This window comes from Zosterops lateralis, assembly GCF_965231275.1.
Source record: "Zosterops lateralis genome assembly, contig: SUPER_6_unloc_1, whole genome shotgun sequence".
Classification (NCBI taxonomy): domain Eukaryota; kingdom Metazoa; phylum Chordata; class Aves; order Passeriformes; family Zosteropidae; genus Zosterops; species Zosterops lateralis.
Window position 1 is genome coordinate 2,874,017 of NW_028154616.1, and position 14,265 is coordinate 2,888,281.

The 14,265-nt window shown below is 39.7% G+C and overlaps 1 protein-coding gene across 6 annotated transcripts in view; it reads left to right on the forward strand.

Moving 5' to 3' along the window:
- Nucleotides 1-14,265, forward strand: part of HIPK3 (homeodomain interacting protein kinase 3) — a 67,127-nt gene that overhangs the window by 16,776 nt on the left and 36,086 nt on the right. The gene's annotated exons all lie outside the window — the stretch shown is intronic.

The window sequence follows — 14,265 nt, forward strand, 5'->3', positions numbered from 1 at the left end:
TTTTTTTTTTAAGTTTTCTTTGAATAGTTGCCCAATCTGCCTGACATTTAAAAATTATCAATATTTAGTCCTTTTGTTTTCCTTATAAACTAAACCTGTTGTGATTGAAGATCTTTTTCAGTTCTGCTTTGCATCATTGGCAGTAGTAGGTGCTGTGTATTGCCTGTCTGCTGATTCAGTAAGAAGCTAGTAATCTAGGACAATGAGTACTTTAAAGAAAAATTTAAATATTTTACAGCTATTCATGGTGTAAATGAAAACTTTTGCAGTGCAATTCTAGGCTTGATGAAATTAGTGATTGGAGTTCACACCAGAGGAATCTATTTTTTGACTGTAGCTTGTAAATAAGAATGCTTCATGTACAGTGCTCACATAAAATATTCTAATTCATCACCTGCATTCTCTATTACTTAATTGCAAACTGCTGCAGAGGATTTAAAAACGACACTGAAGTTCATCAGCAGAAAACTAAAATGGGAAACGTTATGGATTGATGCATGTCCACATTATGCAAAAATATATACAAGAGGGAATAAAAAATTAAATAACTTGGGAGCTCATTTTGGTGCGAAAGCTGCACACTGCTGAAGATACTGTGGTTTTGAGCCTCTCAGGACAAATCAGGCCAGGCTTATGAAGATGGCAGGAATTCTGAGAGGCTCTAGACAAGTGCAGAGATCTTACCTTCAGCTGATCTGTACAGAATCATAATCCAGCAGATACTTAAGGTCCATGGTCTGAGAATGTTTCCCTCCCTATTTTGGCCTTTTTATTTGTTGGAGCAATTGCAGATTATTGTGAGCTGTTGCCATTTTTCTCTTCTCTGTCCCCAAGAACTGACAGAGGGGAAGGTTGTGCACAGCCAGGCTGGGTGGTCCTGTTGAATACTTTACCCTCAACTAACTCCTTCCAGCATTTTTTCCCTATTTCAGATGGCTCAATAGACAAGACATTGGGGTTTTTTTTTAGTTGCCTACATAAAAATGTGTTAGCTGTAGTTCTTTTTTACTTGACTTTATGTTGCTTTACACCTCTCAGTAGAATTCTGGCATGCTTGTGGGCTTGGGCAGGTCCACTGCTGGCAGGATCAGTGTGCAGCTCCTTGGCATTTTGTATTGCCCTCAAATGTGAGTAAGTGGAGCTCCCTGTGGATGTTTATTTAAAAATATCATGCCCCAAGAATAAGATCTGTGGGTGCATCTACTTGTGTTGCCTCAATGATGTTGAATGATACGGACTCATTATGGCATGTGCACTTAAAATTTCCTAGTTAGTAAGTTATGCTGAAGTGCTTTGTAAATATTCAGGCTTCAGTAGATCTTACTCTTTATATCTAGTTTTATAATCCTTCTATAAAGTAGCATCCAAGCCCATAATGTTTGAAAGTCAAAAGGACATAAAAAGAAGAAAAACAGTTATGGTCCATCTATTTGAGTATTGTTTTTTTAGTATATAAATACTGGTTGAGATAATTAAAATAAATCCAAACAACTATACTTCAAAATTCTTTGCAGCAAAAGTTTTTACTTCTGAACAGGTTTTCAGCATGCTGGATTTCATCATTGATGCATAGCTCTCTACCAGTTGTGTAATTCAAACTAACTTTATGTAGCCTGGCAGTTCCTCCAAATTTCTTTTGGTTCCATTGGAAGCACCAGACTAGTGTAAATAATATCAAAAAATAGGGATTTGATTCAAAAGATTTTAAAATAGATCATGCTGGGGAAACTTGAAGTGAAGAGTCGTAAAGAAGAATGAGAAGGGCCTTCAGAGAATATCTTGTATTGAGATGACATATTAAGAGTGTGCTTTTTGTCAATCAAATAAGGAGCAGTTATATATAAAATATAACTGTACTGAAATGCTTTTTGTATTAGAAGAGCCTGGAAGTGATAGTGCAGGTTTGACCTGCTTGACTGTGACATGTTGAAACAAGTTTTACCAAACTGAATGAAGAGAAAAGGTTGTTTGGTGGTGGTAGTTTTTGTTGGTTTTCGTGGTGTTTTGTTTTCCCCAGTCTGGTGATTTGGTGATTGCTTCTGTTTTTTTGTTCTTGGGACCATAGTGAACTAATGATCATGAGAATGAAGGATGCCCCAGAGTCCAGGGTTAGGGTGTTTATTTGGAATTCTAGTGTCACTGTTTTGCATCTGTAAGAGGAAGTGACTAATGAGTTGGAAAAATGAGTAATAAGAGGATTGGGACTTAAGGAGGGAGAACATCATGTAGCCAGGTGAATGGATAATGGGCTGACTTACCTTAGCCTGTTGCAGAAGGAGAGGTGACCTAATGATGACTGTTGGAGATATTAGGGTACTTTTTTATAAGGAGAGGTCCTAAACAAGAGACTAACAGAATTTTAATAGGGTATAAGCCAGCAGAAAAATGGAGAAAGACTGTATGGAGTGGTAATGACTTGATGTTTACCTGTTTCAGCTTTGTCAAGCAAAGAGAAAATAAGAAAATGGCTAAAAGATGCATGAAAAATAGGTTTTGACATTTTGTTACCTTTTGGAAGCTCCTGTATGTTACATTGCTAGAAATTGTCAAGTATGGTGTGAATAAATACTAGCTACAGTACATTGTCTGAAGTCACAGATGATTTTTAATTTGTTTTAAAGATCAGATGTTATTCTCAATGCTTTTTTCCTGAAAGGCAGTGTCTGTGCTTACATGCTCTTTTTATGCTGCTCTAGATTTTAATAGCTGTGGACTAGAGAGATATGGTATTTGAAGCCCTTTTCTGCTTCTGGCCTCACACGTTAGGACTGCTGACCTTTTGTGAGTGATCTAAGGAGGTAAATAACTAAGCAGTGTGTACATTTTCAAAAGAAAACACCCTCACGTCCAGCATAGGTGATGCAGCTTTTGTCATTTCTGGAAATGGCATGAGAAGTGTGTTGCTGTCCTTTTGGTCACCCAGACCATGAAAAAGAGTGTTGCATCCCAAATGGAAAGCAGTGCTGGCTGTGGAGGAGGATAATCTAAACATCTGTTTCTAAGTCTGGTCTCTTGTGCTCATCTAGCTCAGCAGAAAGTGTTCCCAGGGCATGGTGTTTCTCTCTGGAAGTCATTTTCCCTTGCTTTGCCTCTTTCCTGAGGTGAGATGCATTTGGGAGAGCATGTATGAGAAGAGAGGCTTCAAAATGCCTGTCTGCAATTAGCAGTAGCCTCCAAGAGGAGTGAAATGGTCGAGGTGGTGCTGCCCATCTGCCTCAGGGAGCCAGGTTACCTTCCTTGCTGTTGCCATGGGAAGCAGTGGCCTTCTCAGTGTATTGCATTCAGAGGAATTACTCTTCAGGGAATTACTGCCTGATTTTTTTTTTTTTTTTTTTTTTTTTTTTAAGGGGGAATCACCTTTGTATTGATTTAATTTGGGTTGTCTTCCTGAGGGGATTTTGAAGATGAGTCTTGAGTAAACCTTACCAAAGTCATCATTCATAAAACCCCTCTAATATTGTGGCTTTGACAGTAGCCATTGCGGGTGTAGGAGTGAGTGTCCAACTTCATTGCAGGCTCCTGCAGCACAGCCCCCAAAGGGAGTTCAACAGTGGCTCATCATCAGCCCCTGTAGCTGCAGCCACGGTTATTTCACCTCCTGTCTCCAAAGAAAACATCATCATCTTTGTGCTGTGTCAGGTTATGTTGCTGGTAGACTGCAGCTGGAAGCTTGAGTGTGAGGATAAGCACTTGGTTTCCCGTCCAAAGGATGTTCCTTTTGGCATCCGGGGTCTGCAGGCCAACTGTTGCTTAGCATAGCCACATCCATTGGGAAAACCAAGTGAGTGGGAAGCAGTATAACTCATTTCCAGACTGAAGTGGGCACCAGGTGGACCCCATGGGCTGGTGGGCAGCTGCAGTGATGTGGCAGAATGGAAGGTGTCTGGTTAATAAGAGATGCTTGTAGCTCAGAAATGTTTCTCTATTCCACTGGTGACAGCAGTAAAATACGATCCTGAGTATTCAGCAGTGCACTCATAAGGAAAAACAAGTGATGTGAGTAGATGCACTCAGTGCGGTCACCCCATTCCAGAGCTGGACAGTGATTTCTCTCTCCAGCCTTCCAACTAAGGGTAGTTGCTAATCAACAGACTCGTGCCAGACAAAATGCTAAATGTCAATAGTGTTGCAACGGAGCTCAGAGAGATGGAAAAATTGCTGTTGGATGTGTTCCTGGTGGATGAGAGCAGGCTTTTCCCCCTCTCCTTCTCTTACTCTCCTTTCCCATGAAGATCAGAGAGGACAGAGGAAAAGTAATAATAATTGTGTTCTGTGGCCATGACACTGTTTTCACTTGGCCAGTCAGTTCTGCTGCAGCTCAAAGAGTGGTTTGGTCTGATATGGGCTTTTCTGTTTTAAAGGATTTTGGAAGAAGAAAAAAGTAGTTGAACTGTGTGGTTTATTTACTACCCCTGAGCTGGGCTCAGTGAAGGCTCTGTGCCTGCTCTGAGGCTCTGAAAAGCAGGACAGTTTTTCATTTATGACTTTTGCAGCTTCATGCTAAGTTTCAGAACAAACCACCATCAACTTATAGTGGTTTGTTTTTTTTTTTTCCCTCAAATTTATATGCAGCTTACTTAACTTCTTGTTCTCCTTTCTTACATGCATTCCTTCAAAATTGGAAAAAAAAATCTCATGGCCCTGAATTTCCAGAGAGGCTTGTTTTCTCCCTGGCCTTTGTAACTTGGTTAGATGTGGCCCTTGTCACTCCAAGCATTCCTAAGAACACCAGGTGATTCTCAGTGGAGTGGGTTTTGGAAATGGAATCTTTTCTCTCTGTAGGTTGGGGTTGTCAGCAGGATGAGTTGTTATGACTCATTAACACAACCATTGCATTTGAGTAACTCCGTGATTATCTTCACCTAATATCAGGTCAGCATACAGCTTCTGTATGTTTAAAATAGCAGTTAAAAACCTTTATACAAATAAATATCTCTCTTAATACAGCTTTTCTTTAAAGCAATGAGCAAGGGGAAAAGTGGTGCAAAACTGACATCTTGGGAAGCAACTGCCTTTCCAAAGTCACCCATTGCTGTCACATACGTGAAGCTTCTAAACGAGCTTTATCTAGAGTGGGATGTCTTGGTTTTTTTTTTTCTCCTTTTCCCAATGCCTAAAATTTTTTTTTACTAAATTTTGGGTTGATACGTTTAAATGAGAAGGAAGGCTTTGTTAATCAATCGATTTTCCTGTCAGCTGGGGAAGCGCGGTGCGAGAACAAGCTGAAAGTGCCCCGGTAAACAACTTACACTTCAACATGCTAGCAGATGTTATTCTATCACTTTGAACCGTGCATCACTGAAGTGTATTGGGAGATCTTAAAATAGTCAGGGATGGTGGCCAGAGACAGCAGACTTCTATAGATGGTGAGGCTGTTTCGCCGCTGCAGTGAAATAAGCCAGAAGTACATGCTGCTGAGGTCATTTGCCTGCTCAAGGTCAGCCTGTTCAAAGTCAGCTGCTCTGCTGTGAGCATGGTTACTGTCAGTGGGAGATGTAAGAGAGTCCTGATAATGTAAGGAATTGCTGTTACAACTGAATTGGGACACTTAAAAAAATTTTTTTCCCCCTCTTTAAAGTTGCAGTGCCGTGGCTGCTGGTTTATTCCCTTATCTGAGCAAACGGAACTTCATGTCAAGATAAGCTTTTGTGGCTTGTGTCTGTGGACAAATTGTTTTATTGATTTGGCAGGACTTTGTTTGCACTTTTTGCATACTGTTCATTAATTGTTTTATTGAATTCCCATTTTAAACTTTTACCTCATGATTACCAGGACCTAACAAAAACCATTACAAATATCATCCGGGAGTGGCAATCTTAGCTCATCATAACTTCATGTTTATGGAGCTATTTGATAACAAGTGTATTTTCAATTCTCTCATTATTTTCTAGTCAACATAATGTGATTATGTTATCTCTTATGTTATCATGGTTATCTCTATTACGTTACTATTCTCTGTTCACAGAAGCAGAAAAAAAGAGAAGATTTTTTTTTTTGGTAATGGTGTGCGGTTTTGGTTACATGTTTGAGATTTTTTAAAGAAACTCTGTAGAAAAGAGTGTCAGGGTTACTGTAATTTTGCAAGCTGGCTTATTTTATTTATTTATTTATTTAAAATTCTCCCTGAATATCCAGATGGGAGTCATGGGGATGGGAGTGACTGAAATGGCATCCAGCCTTCATGTTGTTTTTTTTTTTTTTCCTGAGCTGGAGATTTTCTGAGTAGCATAACCTGGGATAATGCATAAAGCATTTGAAGGTACCGCACACCCACTGGAGATGCTAGCAATGTTAACCCAGATCTCAAGTTAGTCATGGTGGCTGGAGCAACAATGTAAATCAGAGTTCAGGTGAGGGTTCCCTTAGTCTTTAGGTTGCTTCATATGAACAGAAGGGAAATTCTTTCATGATTTTCACAGCAAAGTAGCTCTTGGTTCTTGCTCTGTTTCATTTTTGCTGAGGTTGAATGATAGACCTGTTTGCCACAGCTAAAGTTTTGGGAAGCAGCTTTTATTTTTTACACATTAAAATAGATCTACTGAAACATGATCCTTTTTTTTTCACTGCACTGATATTTAAGTCACAAGGATCTCCTCACCGTACGTCTGTGCGTACGTGAGCATGGCTGTATCAGATATCTAGGCTGCAGAAAATATCAGTGGTAGTTGCAGTGCTGTGTTTGTAAGTATTGTGACAAATTGCTCCCACTGGGCCTCTTTTGCAAATGTGGCTGTGCATTCCTGCTGTAAGAGCAGGCAGTACTAGGTCTGGATCAGTGGGATGGAAAGACAAGCCTCTGCACCAGCCCCTGCCTCTTGCACCTGGCATCCTTGGCTTCAAGGGAGAGGTGTTTTGTGGGTGAAGGCTGCTTCTGGATCCCACAGCTCCTTCTGCATCCATGGCTCCCACCAGGAGTGAAGAGGCTGGAGCAGATGTGTTGGAAGTCTGTTGACTGGAAAATCAAGCAAGTTGAGCAAGCACAGATCGATACGTGAGCATGTTTAGGACACTGAACACTCATGTGGTGTCAGACCAAAACCAGCAATAAAATACTGGGGAATTAAAAACCAAAACACTGACAAGAGAAGAAACCTCTTGTGAATTCAGGCTCTGATTGGAAAGTGGTAGAGGTGTCTGAGATAAAAAGTATTTGGGATGTAATTAAGTAAAATAAAGTATGAAAATAAAGTATAAAAAGGAGTTGCTTGAAATGTTTGGACTGTTAAATTTTATACTGTGTATTTGAAGGTGCTTGGTCCTACTGTGCTAGCTAATGTTTTCAAGGTCTTTTTTTGTTTGGACTGTTAATAAAAAGTTTCTAACAAGTGAAATGGGATTAGAAGGCTGGGAGAAACAAGCCAAAAAAGCATTTCACATGTAAAATTTTCAAGGAGTTGCTTTTTAAGACTATGATGTTCCCCTAAGAACATTTCCCCCTTTGTGAATACCAAGGATATTTCAGTTGTCCCAGGACAGTGCAGCAGCCTCTTGCAAAATATCATCTCTTTATGTGATTATTTTTTTTCAGAATTGTACTGTTGAATTTTTATTAGTAATTTGAATGCCCTCTTGGATATTTCTAAGAATGGTAGCATCTTAACCCTTGTAGTGAACCTTTTAAGTATTCAAAATGTTTAAACCACTCAATACTTCATGATAAAATCTTTCACGAGAGTGCACTTTATCGTTTCAAGTGTAGTGCACAAAGCCTTTTTTAATGTTGAAGATTCAAAATTGATGTGAATTACAAATGACTTTTAATTGTCCAAAATTCATTCTAGGAATTGAATTGAAACAGATTTTATCATTATTTCTGTTACTTTCTCTCAATAAAACTTAATTCCCTGATAACTTTTGAACATGTTCATCTCTTGACTTTGAAAAACTGCCTGCATCGCATCACTTATGTACAGGCTTTTGAATAGATATGGCACTATGTGAAGCTTTTAAACTGCATATTATTGCTGTTTTATCAACTGAAAAATGGTTGGGGCGTGCTTTAGGTCCTAGATCAGTAATAACACTTGACACGTGCCAAAAAGATATGATGGCAAAAGCCATGTTCACACTGATAGTATTTGGATGTTGTTCTCAGTGTCTTTTTTTTTTAACCCAAGTTAATATTTAAATTTTTGAGCTCCTGATTTTCTTCCTCTTTCACTGCTTGCCATCCAGTCAAGCTCTAGTCTGTTGTTTTTTTTTTTTTTTCCTAATATCAATTATGCTGTATGTCTACACATATTTTAATATCCTGAAATATTCTTCAGGAATACAAAGAATACAAAGTCTCCCCTGAACCTCTTCTCCAGGCTGAACACTCCCAGCTTTCTCAGCTGCTTCTCATAGGATTTATGTTTCAGATCCTTCAACAGCTTTGTTGCCTTCTTCTGGACACACTCCCCTGTCATGCTGGCTCAGCATTGTGCGGAGATGCAGCTCGTTTTGGACACTTCACCTCTCTGGAAAAGTAGCTAGAAGTAGAGCAGAGGGCCCCAGCTTTTTGGGTAACAAGAGCTGGAAAGCAGAACAGGAGGATATAATTTGTAGATTACGTGGTATGACTTCTGACTTCTTTGGTTTTCATATAGCCTTGAATTACTTCAACGATTTCCAGTAAGAAAGTATTCTCAAATTGAAAGCTTCCCTGTACACACAGAGTGGCTGGGACAGCTCTGTAGTTGATGTCTGCCCGACTGTGCTGTGTAACTTCTGCAGAAAGAGGCACTAAAATAAATGAAGTGCTTAACTGGTTCTTAAGGTTTTTTTTCTGCTGGTTTTTAGCTGGTCTCTTGGCCCTGCCATGATCTGTGAGTCTTCTCTCACTGAGTTGCCAGTGATCTGTTTTTTTCTGACTAACACCATTTATATCTATAGTGTTGTCTTGCTTTATGTAATTTTCCTATTTGATGTAGTCGTTAATATAGGCAGCAGTTGTTTAGCTGCTAAAAGCCTACCAAAAAAAAAAAAAAAAAAAAAAAAAAAAAAAAAAAAAAGGAAAAAAAAGAGAAGAAACTGATATTTAACCAGGGAAAAACCCTGTAACCCTGCAGGGGATTACACAGCAGGATAATTAGGTATTCGTTTGTGTCATTAGTGCCCCAGTACTCCACCCTGCCCGCGGAATGACTGTCCCACAGGGATGGTTGCTGGTGGAGTGGTGCCATGAGCCATTTGGGATATTCAATTTGTAGCCATGTAGTTGCCTTCCTGCAAGAGCAACTTCAGGATTGCCTAAGATAAATTAGCACTAATTTTGTTCCACTTAATCTCGCTCCACACCACTTCTGAGGTTATGATTATTAAGCATCTATGTATATAAAGCACCTTTTCTTCTTCACATGTCTTTCTGTAGCATCATTATTAGACTATGTACAAATATCATCAAATGACTCCCCACTGACTCTGTTCTAACATAGAGGTATCTGATATAAAATTAAAAGAGAAACCCCCAGACTTAGTCTAATATTTAATTTACTGAATTGGATGGAGGCCGTGCCTATATGTGGTTTCCTGTTCTGCAGGTATTTTTTAACAATTCAGCATTTTCATTCTGTGTATCTAGAGGACTGAGCTTATGTGAGACCACTGACTCTTGCAGGCTTGTATGAAATAATGCCAGTGAAATACTCCTTTCAGCCACTTTGTTAACCAATGTATATAGGTCACATTCCCCCAAGATACCGAATCTGGATCCATGTACCCATTCCAAAGAAGTTGGTGTTACATGAATGTGGAATGCCAAATGCATAACAGCAACCTCAGCCTTTCCCTCTACTTTACTAACACAAAAATTCTAATAGAAGTTAATCACTTTATAATTAGTTCCCTTCTCTCTCCAGACACAGGAGAGCTGCAATCTCCTAGTTTTAGCATGGTCCTCGTTTTGGGTTTCTATGTGTTTCTGGTGGTGTGTGCCGGGCTGAAGGTGCTCAGGGGCAGCCAGAGACTTGTGTGACAAAGTGTGCTAACCTCTTGGAAAGCTCCTGTGTTAATTTGTGGTTGCTGAAGTAAGGCAGAAAGCTGTTCTACGTGGTGGTGGTTTATTTGTACATCCCACCACTGTGTATTGTACACATGCACACTCACAGTCCTTCTTGGTCATAAGTTGTATCATTTTTTTGTTTTAAATATGCATGAAATTGAATGTTACAACTAGTTTCTCCTTGCTGTTGTGCTTTAATTTTAGGTTTGTTTTTTAAGGTTAGAAAGTTATTTTCAAACATTTTCCCTTATTTTTTTTTCTTGTGGCTGTCGCTTAAGAGACAGATCTTTCCTTTGTGAGACAAACATTTTGTCAAGCTTGTGATTTACATGCTTTGAGTTAAAAGGCAGTACGTAGCTTAGTGTGTTTGAGCAAATCAAAAAGTGCAAGTGGTTTAATGACAGTCATTGGAGTGGATTCATGCTGCAGTTTTTAAGTTACGGTGACGTAACTGTCTCTGCAGGAGACAGTGTCCATTTAGTTCCTCTTAAAGATTCTTCAAACGTTTAGAGTTTTTCATGAGGGAATAGTTACAGATAAATTTCTGAAATTTCTCTGTGTATGTTGCACCTCTAACTTTCCAGTGGCTGAGCTGTGAGGACAAGCAGAAGCCCCTGTTTTGAAAATGGACTGTGATCAGCTTTTTGGAAAAGGAGGCATTTGCTTGCCTGCACTTGCCCTTCTGAAATGGGTAGTGCAAGAAACTCCTGCAGTAAGAAATCTGATGTTTGCTGCATGGATGTAATCTAATGGGAATTTTTGTAAAGATCTTCAGAGATGACCTCTGAGCTTTTTTTGTCTGACTGATTAATATGCATAAAGTGTGCCTTTGTCCCTGTACCACTGAACCTTCAAGAACTTCAACCCAAATCTGACAGGAGGTGAAAATCCCCAAGGTGCCAGTGCCAGAGGTAGGAGCAGCAGCTGCAGAGTAGAGGAAAAATTCAAGCTGGTGACTCCTGCAGGGTGAAAGGGAAGAAATTGGTAGTTGTCCTTGCTGTTTTGCAGTAGCTATTTGGCAAGTCAGTGTGTGCATAGCTCTGGACTAAGTCAATAATACGTGTGTTGCCTTTGTATGCTATAGAAAACAAAACAGAGATTGAGGGTTGTTCATTGTTGTCTGGGAAGAGGAGTAGTGCAAATTTGAAGAAACAGCAACAGCACAGTATAATTAAGTCCAGTAGTTGTTGATAGGTTTGTTTACATTTGTGTGGCATGACAGCAGATTCTCTTCTTCAGCAGAATGTGGCACAAGTGTGAAAAGCTCCTGACTTCTGAAATGGAAATAGTTTCCTGATGTTGACTAAGAGCCTGTGTTCTTAGTTCTCTCTTCAGCTCACTGCTCAACGCTTGCTTCTCATGGCACTGCTACTGCAGGAAGAACAAAGAACTCTGCAGACAGGGCAGGGAACTTTATTAAAAAAAAAAAAACCACACACACACACACACACAAAAACAAAACAAAACAAACAAACAAACAAACAAAAAACCCAAAAAAAAAAACCACCAAAAAAACAACAAGACAAAAACCCCCAGCTGTAACCCTGTATATGGGAACCAAAACCCCTCCACCCAGCAACCAAACCAACCAACTAAAAAGCCACAAACCCCCAAATGCAAAAAAAAGACATTCCCACCCGAAAAATGTGTTGGGGAAATGGGGAGGGAGTGCCTGCTCAGAGATAACTGTTGCTGTATACACCTGTACTTGAAGAGTTGCCTCTTCAGACCAGTGTCCTGCTGTATTTAATTTTTCTGCTCTTAGGTCCTTTGGTTGGGTTTTTAACCATCCTGTGGAGAAACAAATACTTAATAATGTCTTGCTTGCTTTAACTAGTATGTTGTATCTTGTGCCAAACTTCTGCAGGCCTGAGCCTATGAGTAAATATTTGAAAAATTGAAATTAGCCCAGATTGTTCTAAAATATGCTTCCATGCTTGACATCTGAAATACTGTAATGTGGGATTCTTCACATATTTCTGCTAAGCATTGTCCTTCAACTGCAGTGGCTGGAGCAGGAAGGAGAAGCACTGTATGCCTGTAAATTAACTTGAGTGGGAGTCATATTTACCTTGTTGATATAGCATAATTAGTTCTGTGCCTGGGGAATTCTCCCATTACTTGGAAGTGTGTGGGTCTAGCAGGAGTGGAGGTCAGTCCTGTCCTGCTGAACACCCATGGGTCAGCATCTCCCAGCTCAGCCCTTGGGGATGCACCTGGGGAGGGGGTGTTGGAACAGCTCCCTGCTGCTCCACTGTCCCTGGCTAATCCGTGTAATTATTTTGAGTGTTTAAAGATCTGCAGTTAAGCAGTCAGGCTTTGCTGCCTTAATAACATCTTATAACATCTTACGCAATGGGACCCTTCCCACGCTCTGGGCTTGCTCAAGGCGACTCCAAGCACGCCGGAATTTCAGGGTGCACAAGAGGTGGGAGTCACTTAAACAGTATTTTCTTTTGCAAGTCAAAATATCTTTTTCTTAAATCTCTTGTACAACAGGTGGTTTTTTTTGGTTTTTTTTTTTTTTTTTTTTTTTTTAGCATGGAATGAACTGTTACATGTGACTAGGGAACTGGCGGCTGGAAGGGATTAGTACCCTTAGGTGTTAATTTATGATGTGGTTTAACAGTCTTTTTTTTTTTTTTTGGTCAAACTTAGCTTTTAATTTAAGCTGGGTTTTAAGGAAAGTATTTTAATTTTTGTACTTTCCATTTTTTAATCAGGCTAAATTTCCTTTTTTTTTTTTTTTTTTTTTTTTTTTTTTTTTTTTTTTTTTTCTTCTCTTTAGCTATGTGTTTTTTTGCTTTATTGGACTCAGGTGTGACTTGTCTAAGAAAAATGCAAAAAGTTTGTCTGCTCTGAAACTTGATTTGTATCATTCCCATAATTGACAACTGCATGCTTAGGGGTAACATTTTTCTTACATTTTAAAATAAAAATAAGCACTCAATGCACATTTCTGTGATGAACAAATGTATCTCAGGTAGGCCTAGATGTCATTACAATATAATTTCCTTTGTAAAGGGGGAATCTTCCTGTGCTCAGGCTCATTATTTTTCCTGTATCATACATAACCCATTCAGTAAAAGATGGGATGAGGCAGAGGGCTGTCTCTAATAACTTTGTGAAGAATGTAAACTCAAAGATGCAGTCAGTGTCCAGTCTCTGTAGCACGTTAGTTTTTTGTTGCTTCTGTTCTCTTCCATTTCTTTTTTTTATTTATTAATGACATACTACGCTTCTGGCCTGGCAAAACTGTGCAATGAAACTCCCTGGTCCAGTTCTGTTTTATGAAATAGATTCTGTGTTTGTTTTGTGAAAAGGTCCTGATGAGGAGCTGCTGTGTGGTGCAACAGGCAATTTTATTGCATGAGTGACCAGTGCTTTGAAATGGGATCACTGGCTGCTGATGTTGCTGAGCCAGACAAGTGCCTGGGAAAATAAATAGGGCAAATTGTGTTGGAAAGATGGGCTCGTGAAATTCTCCAGGCAGCCCTGTGTCAGTACAGTAGGGGAGCACTTTTTGCCAGTACAGAGTGAGGAAACTCTGACTTGCTCTCCGAGTCCTTTGTGCAGGCAGCACATTGGCCTGTCCTGTCCCTGACATGTTTTTTTTGGATTGTGTTCCCTGTGTACTTTAACCTTTTTGGTTGTTCCCCTTTGGCCCTTCCAAGGGGTGTTTTGGGGCCCTTCATTAGGAAGGCCTGTGCTCTGTCTCCCACTCGGCATTATCAACATCAGGAAACTCAGATTGTTGTTGGGAGATGAGGAAGGAAGTTAGGCTTCAAAATTCCTCAATTAGGTTTTTTTTTTAATTGTTTTTGTTCCTGTTGCTAAGCCGAACTTTAAAATAAATTCCCTGTATGTGAAGTACAGTAGTAACAAATGATTATGCCACTTCCAGGGTTTTTTTTTTCCCCCCCAGTTTCTTTCTGGTTTTAATTAGATGCTGCAAATGGAAATGAGATTTAAAAAAATGAGGGTTCTGCTTGTGTTGACATGGTTCTTGATGATTCCATGAAAGCAGAGAGGTCAGAAGTTCCTCTTTTTTGTTTACCTCTGTGTTACCATCCCACAGAAATGTGAGGGTGAGGGCTCTGCAGAGGTGAATGGACAGGATGAGGCATGTTTTCCAGTGGCATTACGCTGAATGCAACTCTGTGCAGGAAGGGTTATCCTGAAAAAGGTAATTTCTGTTCTTTCCTCTCTAACATCTCTGTGTCAAACCTGTGTATTGTGTGTGCTGAGAAATGGGTGGAGAAAGTGAGTCTACCTATCTGAGG